The sequence below is a fragment of the Chrysochloris asiatica genome, unplaced genomic scaffold (genome assembly GCF_000296735.1).
Source record: "Chrysochloris asiatica unplaced genomic scaffold, ChrAsi1.0 scaffold00032, whole genome shotgun sequence".
Classification (NCBI taxonomy): domain Eukaryota; kingdom Metazoa; phylum Chordata; class Mammalia; order Afrosoricida; family Chrysochloridae; genus Chrysochloris; species Chrysochloris asiatica.
This window is the reverse complement of record NW_006408550.1, coordinates 21,509,552-21,515,832: the sequence shown is the minus strand read 5'-3', so window position 1 is coordinate 21,515,832 and position 6,281 is coordinate 21,509,552. Positions and strand designations below refer to the sequence as shown.

Here is a 6,281-nt window from a genome sequence, read left to right as displayed (position 1 = left end):
AACAACAACAACTGATTTTCCAAGAGGTCATCAATGAAAACATTTCTACAAACTATGAGAGTGTTGCCATTTATATGTTATAATGATAGAAGAATAATGTAGGGACTAAGCAAATAAAGTTTATATAAACACTGAGTATTGTTACCAGAATATTACAAAGCAGATGGATGGACATATGTGCTTAATTTTAATTGTTCTAAAGATAATATCTAAATAATATGTATTAGGCCAAAGTTATTTAAATGTATCATTGAACACACTTACATGTTTTCCTCTTACATATCTAAATCTCTTCTGAATTTTCCACTAATATATTGAGAAATTTGATAAATAGTACCAATGATAGTGGTGGTGTGCCATGGAGTCAGTTCCGACTCATAGCAACCCTGTATAGGATTTCCAAGGCTGTAAATCTTTATGGGAGCAGAAAGTCTCATCTTTCTCCTTCAGAACCACTGGTAGTTTTGAACTCCTGACCTTGAGGTTAGCAGCTCTACTCGTTATGTTAATCAAATAATTATAGGATATCTGATTCAAATCTAACCATGTTTTTAATGTCAAAATGTCTTCTACCACCTCCCTGACATGAAATTACTTGGACTCTGAAAGGAAAAATGAGAGATTTGCTCTTTCTTGTGATTGGCTGATGGTCTGCAGAACAGTCTGGGTCTTGTGACCTTTCACCAGCATCTTAAGCAACATCAAACTTAAGCCACACCTGTACCAGAGCTCTTCAGATGTTTAAAAATAATAAGCATGCTTTCCCTCAGTCTTAAAGTGGAGCGATATTTCAGTGTGAATTAAATTAATATGGCTATAAAATAAAATGACTCCAAGAAGAATGGAAATGGGTCACCTTGATGAATGAATAATTCCCTGATGTATAAGTAAAGGATGCTAAAGATATCTCAAAGTATATGGAATTTCAATCCTGAATGAGAAAGAAAACGTATACCACTGATTTTAGGAAATTGGGAGCGAGTTGGAATAATGGGACAATTTCTATCTCTGAAGAAGGACAGGACATCCCATGAAATTCTTCCTTCCCATAACTGAATTGACCAAAAAGCATTTATTATTGAAGTGGAAAGCAAGAAACTCTATCAGGTCTTCATTGTTCACTTGTGTTGTGAGAAGAAATTGAAGTTTTCATAGATTTCATTCTTTTTGCATCAACAACCAATGCCCACTGAAACAGCAGTGAAGAAACCAAATGAATGACATATTGCACTAGGCAAGTCAGCTGCAGAATACCTGCTTATCACTTTGATGGTTACAGTGTGCCTGATCCAAGCCATGGCCTATTCCGCTTCCTCTTAAGCATGCCAAAGCTGGACAATGGAAAAAGAAGACAGAAGAATTGATGCATTGTGACTGTAGTATTGGTGAAGAATATTAAATATGCCATGGACTTCCAGAAGAAGGAATAATCAGTCTTAGAAAAATGCAACTAGATTTTTCCTTAGAAGCAAGACTAGCTGAACTTTGTCTGGCTCACTTTGGGCATGTCAACAGGCAAGATTAATCACAGCAAAGGACATCATGTTTGGTAAGTGGGAGGGTCAGCAAAAAAAGGGAAACCCTTCATGAAATGGATTAGGATAGTAGCTACAACAATGGACTTGAGTATACCAGCCTATCAATGATCATGAAGATTGCACAGGGCCTGGTAACATTTCCATTTGTTAACCATGAGTCAGCATGAATCAGCGCTGACTTGACTGCAACTGACAATATGTCTGAACTGCAGCTGCGGCTGCTTTGACTTGAGTCGAGCGTTCTGCATTGTTACGATGACAGACTCCAAACCAAATGGCTAACTCCGTCATCTTCTGGGAGAGAAAATCCCAGATTTCTTGAAAGATCAGCAAAGCTAAACTCATAAGTTTGCTTTCTCATTTTTCAAATCTCAGACTTTCACTCAGGTACTGTTCTATCTAAATGCCAAAACATGCTTGATTTGCAGTTTCTGAGGCCTGGGAGAACCAGTGTGTCTTTCAGCCGAGGTAGTCTCCCATAGCACACTAATTATATAATTAGGGAAAATGAGTTGGTACCTTGATTTTTTGGCCTCCTCCCCTAGAGTATTTTACTTTAAAGTTTATCGTCTTGTTCCACCATTAATACTTAAATAATAAATACAAAAAAGCTAGGAGAACTCATTAAGGAATGGCTACAAAATACTTTTTTTAAATCTGTGACAAATACAGTTTACAGCACAGAGACAGGAAGGAGGGACCAGGAGTCAGCAAGATTAATCCAGAGAGAAGACCTGGTGATCAAGATAGTGACAAACATAAGAAAAACAATTCTCCAATAACACTGTTGAATAAATTGAATAAGGATCTTGTCAATCCCCTGCTCAAATGCCCTCAACGTAATCACCGTGACTCTTCCTTAATAAGGTTTATGTGTTGCTGTTGTTGTTGTTGTTAAGTGTCATCAAGTTTGCTCTAACTCACAGTGACCCTGTGTAGGTTTCCAAGTAGTGGTTGGTGGGTTAGAACCACCCCTTGTGGTTAGCAGTCCAATGCATATCCTATCGTGCCACACCAGGACTCTCCAATATCCTTTCTTGCCTCTTCTGTCTCACCTCTTGCCATTCCAAAAACATGGGGCTGTAGTCAAATTCTTCAAGTCCTTAAATGTACCTTGTTTCACAGACTGGCTCCCATTTTAAGATAGGTTTTGCTTTCCTCAGTCCTCTCCTGGACTCATTTTAAGTCTGCTGTCACACACTCATCCTTAAACAGGTTAATGTCTTTTCTCCATGAAGCTCTTCCTTGAATTATTTTTATACTAAATTAGCAATTGTTTCTGATTTTCTCTCTTACCATCTCCAGTGCGCTGGACTGCAAAGTCAGTGTGAAGTGCAAGTGCAGAAGTTTAAGCTCATAGTGTATCCTTGGCTACACTATACAGGGTCACTATGAGTCAGAACCAACTCGATGGCACTTAACAACAAGAGTAATCGTAGAGCACTGGTGTGGTACTGTAGGGTGAGCATGGGACTGCTAACTGTAAGGTCAGCAGTTCAAACCCACCAGCCACTTCTCAGGAGAAAAATGAAGCTTTCTGCTCCCATAAAGATTTACAGACTCAGAAACCCTATACAGGATTGCTATGAGTCAGAACTGACTCAAGGGGACTTAACAACAGTAACACCAGAATAACAGTATTAGCTCTGTGCTGCCATTCCTATTTTGATTGTCTACTTTTCATCTATCCTCAATCTAGACAGGAAACCAGAAATGTCTTTTATCTTTAAATCCCTAGAACTTAGCCAAGTACTTGACAAGGGAGGGTTTCAGTAAACACATGGTGAATGAATAAAATGAGAGGATGAATGAATTGCTAGCAGAATGACACTGAAAAATTCAGTGTCTGTACTTCAAAATGAAACACACACACACTTTCCAATATTGGTTTGTTTCAGGATATTTGTTTACTATTAGAAAGTTTACTTTTTTTCTTATATAGGAATCAATTGATGTAGCATCCACTTTTGACATTTATTATTAAATAAACTAAATTCTAAAGAAGTGAGTACATAAGTTGTTGGTATTAAATGCCATCAAGTAAGTTCTGATTCATAGCAACCCTATATAGGGTTTCCAAGCAGTGGCTGGTGGATTTAACTGCTGACCATGCAGTTAGCAGTGTTTACCCTCCAGTACCACACCAAGACTCCTAGCGCAAATGAGAATCCATTAAGTGTCAAACTCTGTTCATTAAAGAGGTGAGTCTGGCTTTAGCCAGTGAAAATATAGAAGTTTAGCATTTCAAGTAATGTCTGAAGCCTTATAAGACAGTGTAATAAACTTAGCCTCAAAAGGCTAGCTGCTTATCTCGAATCATTTTGAACCCAAATTCTAGCATATATATTACCTGTTATAATTACAATCTTCTCACTTTTCGAGTTTGGATAAAGAATTAAATCCTGGTACACACCTTTCCTAATTTTAAGTCATTCGGTGTTACCTTATTCTGTTAGAACAACTGCCTCTTAGTCTATGTACAGGTTCCTAATGAACACAATTAAGTGTTCCAGAATACTCATTCTCCCCAATGTTGTCCATAGCTTGTCATGATCCGTACATTCACAATCCTTTGCATAGTCAATAAAGCACAGGTAAAAACATTTCTGGTATTCTCTGTTTTCAGCTAAAATCCATCTGATATCAGCAGTGATATTCTTCATTCCATGTCCTCTTCTGAATCTGGTTTGAACCTCTATAGCAATTCACTGTCAGTGTACTGTTGTAGACATTTTCTAATGATCTTTAGCAGAATTTTCCTTGCATGTAATGTTAATGATATTGTCCAATGATTTCCACTTTCCATTGGGTCACCTCTCTTTGGAATGGGCACAAATATGGATTTCTTCCAATCAGTTGGCCAGGTAGTTGTCTTCCAAATTTCTTTGTATAGATGAGTGAGTGCCTCCAGTGCTGCATCAGTTTGTTGAAAGATTTCAGTTTGTGCTCCATCAATTACAGGATTGTAATTGTATTTTGCCAATGCTTTCATTGCACCTTGGACTTCTTCCTTCATTCAGTATCATTGGCTTTTAATCATATGCCACCACTTGAAATGGTTGAACACTGACCCTTTCTTTCTGCATCGTTCAATATTTTGCCCATAGAACTCTTCAACATTGTAAGTTGAGGCTTGATTTTTTTTCTTCAGTTCTCTCACCTTGAGAAATGCTAAGTATGTTCTTCCCTTTTGGGAAAGGTGTGCTCCAGGGTTGTATTTTTTTTTTTAACCATACTTATTCAATCTGTATGCAGAGTACATAATCTGAGAAGCTGGATTATGTGAAGAGGATGGGGCATCAGGATTGGAGGAAGACTCATTAACAACTTGCAATATGCAGATGATACAACCTTCTTTGCTTAAAACAAAGAGGACTTAAAATACTTACTGATGAAGATCAAAGACCACAGCCTTCGCTATAAGTTGCACCTCAATATGTTGTTGTTGTTATTAAGTGCCATCGAATCGGTTCCAATCCATAATGACCCTGTATAGGATTTCTGAGGAGTAGCTGGTGAGCTTGAACCACTGACTTTGCCGTTCAAACGGCTCTGCAGTGTGGTGCATTAGCCCACAGCACCACACCAGGACTCCACACCTCAATATAGAGAAAACAAAAATCCTTACCACTGGACCAACAAATAACAATAAGATAAATCAAGAAAATATTGAAGTTATCAAAGACTTCATCTTACTTTAATCAACCCTCAACACTCATGGAAGCAGCAGTCAAGAAATCAAATGATGTATTGCATTAGGCAAATCTATTACACAAGACAAAGTGTTCAGGAGCAGAGATGTTAGTGTGAGGACTCAGGTGGGCCTGACCCATGCCACAGTATTTTTGAGAACCTCATATGCATGTGAAAATTGGACAGTTGAATAAGGATGACTGTAGAAGAATTGATGCATTTGGATTATGGTGCTGGAGGAGAATATTAAAAGTAACATGGACTGCCCGAAAAACAAAGAAATCTGTGTTGAAAGAAGTACAGCCAGAACACTCCTTAGAAGCCAGAATGGCCAGACTTCATCTCTCATACTTTGGACATATTATCAGGAGGGACAGTTCCTGAAGAAAGACACTTGGTAAATTGGAGAGTCAGATAAAAGAGGAAGGCCCCCAATGAGATGGATTGGCACAAAAGTTTAGCTGCTTAACTCGAATCATTTTGCCCCATTGCAGCAGCAATGGGCTCAAAAGTAGTAACAATTATGAAGTTGGCACAGAACCACACTGTTTGATTCTGTTGTGCATAGGGTCACTATGAATTGTTAATGACTCTATGACACCTAACACCACCTTTCAAGACCCTTTTCTTTCCTACTTTCTTCCTTTGGTTCACCTAAATGTTTAAATAAGTAGAAATTTATTTTTTGCATGATTTTGCCTAAATTTTTTATTGTAAGTGATCTTCTAAGATGTTTAATATCATTATAACTTGGGGTTTTGAATTAAAACCTCAACTTGAGAGCTACCTGAGTTGAAGGGAAAATGGATAAGAGATGGTCAGGGTAAGATCCAATGAGATCATGCAGGAGAGGACTCTATACAAGTCAGTGGTTACTAGATACATGTAAACATAAATACCTTCATTCCAGGCTCTATGGGCATCTTCTTATCAAGGAAGAATTTGAGAGTTTGAGATTGAGATTGGTCAGTGGGAAAGATAAGTAATGAAGGGCAGGATTGGAGGAAGAGTATGTTTGCTGAAGGAAAATAGCCAAGAGGATTGGGGATT

General features: G+C 38.0%; 1 pseudogene; it reads left to right on the top strand.

The window, feature by feature from the left end:
- The first annotated feature begins 1,542 nt into the window (after window positions 1–1,542).
- The window catches only part of LOC102827482, a 5,818-nt pseudogene continuing 1,079 nt past the window's right edge, over window positions 1,543–6,281 (top strand).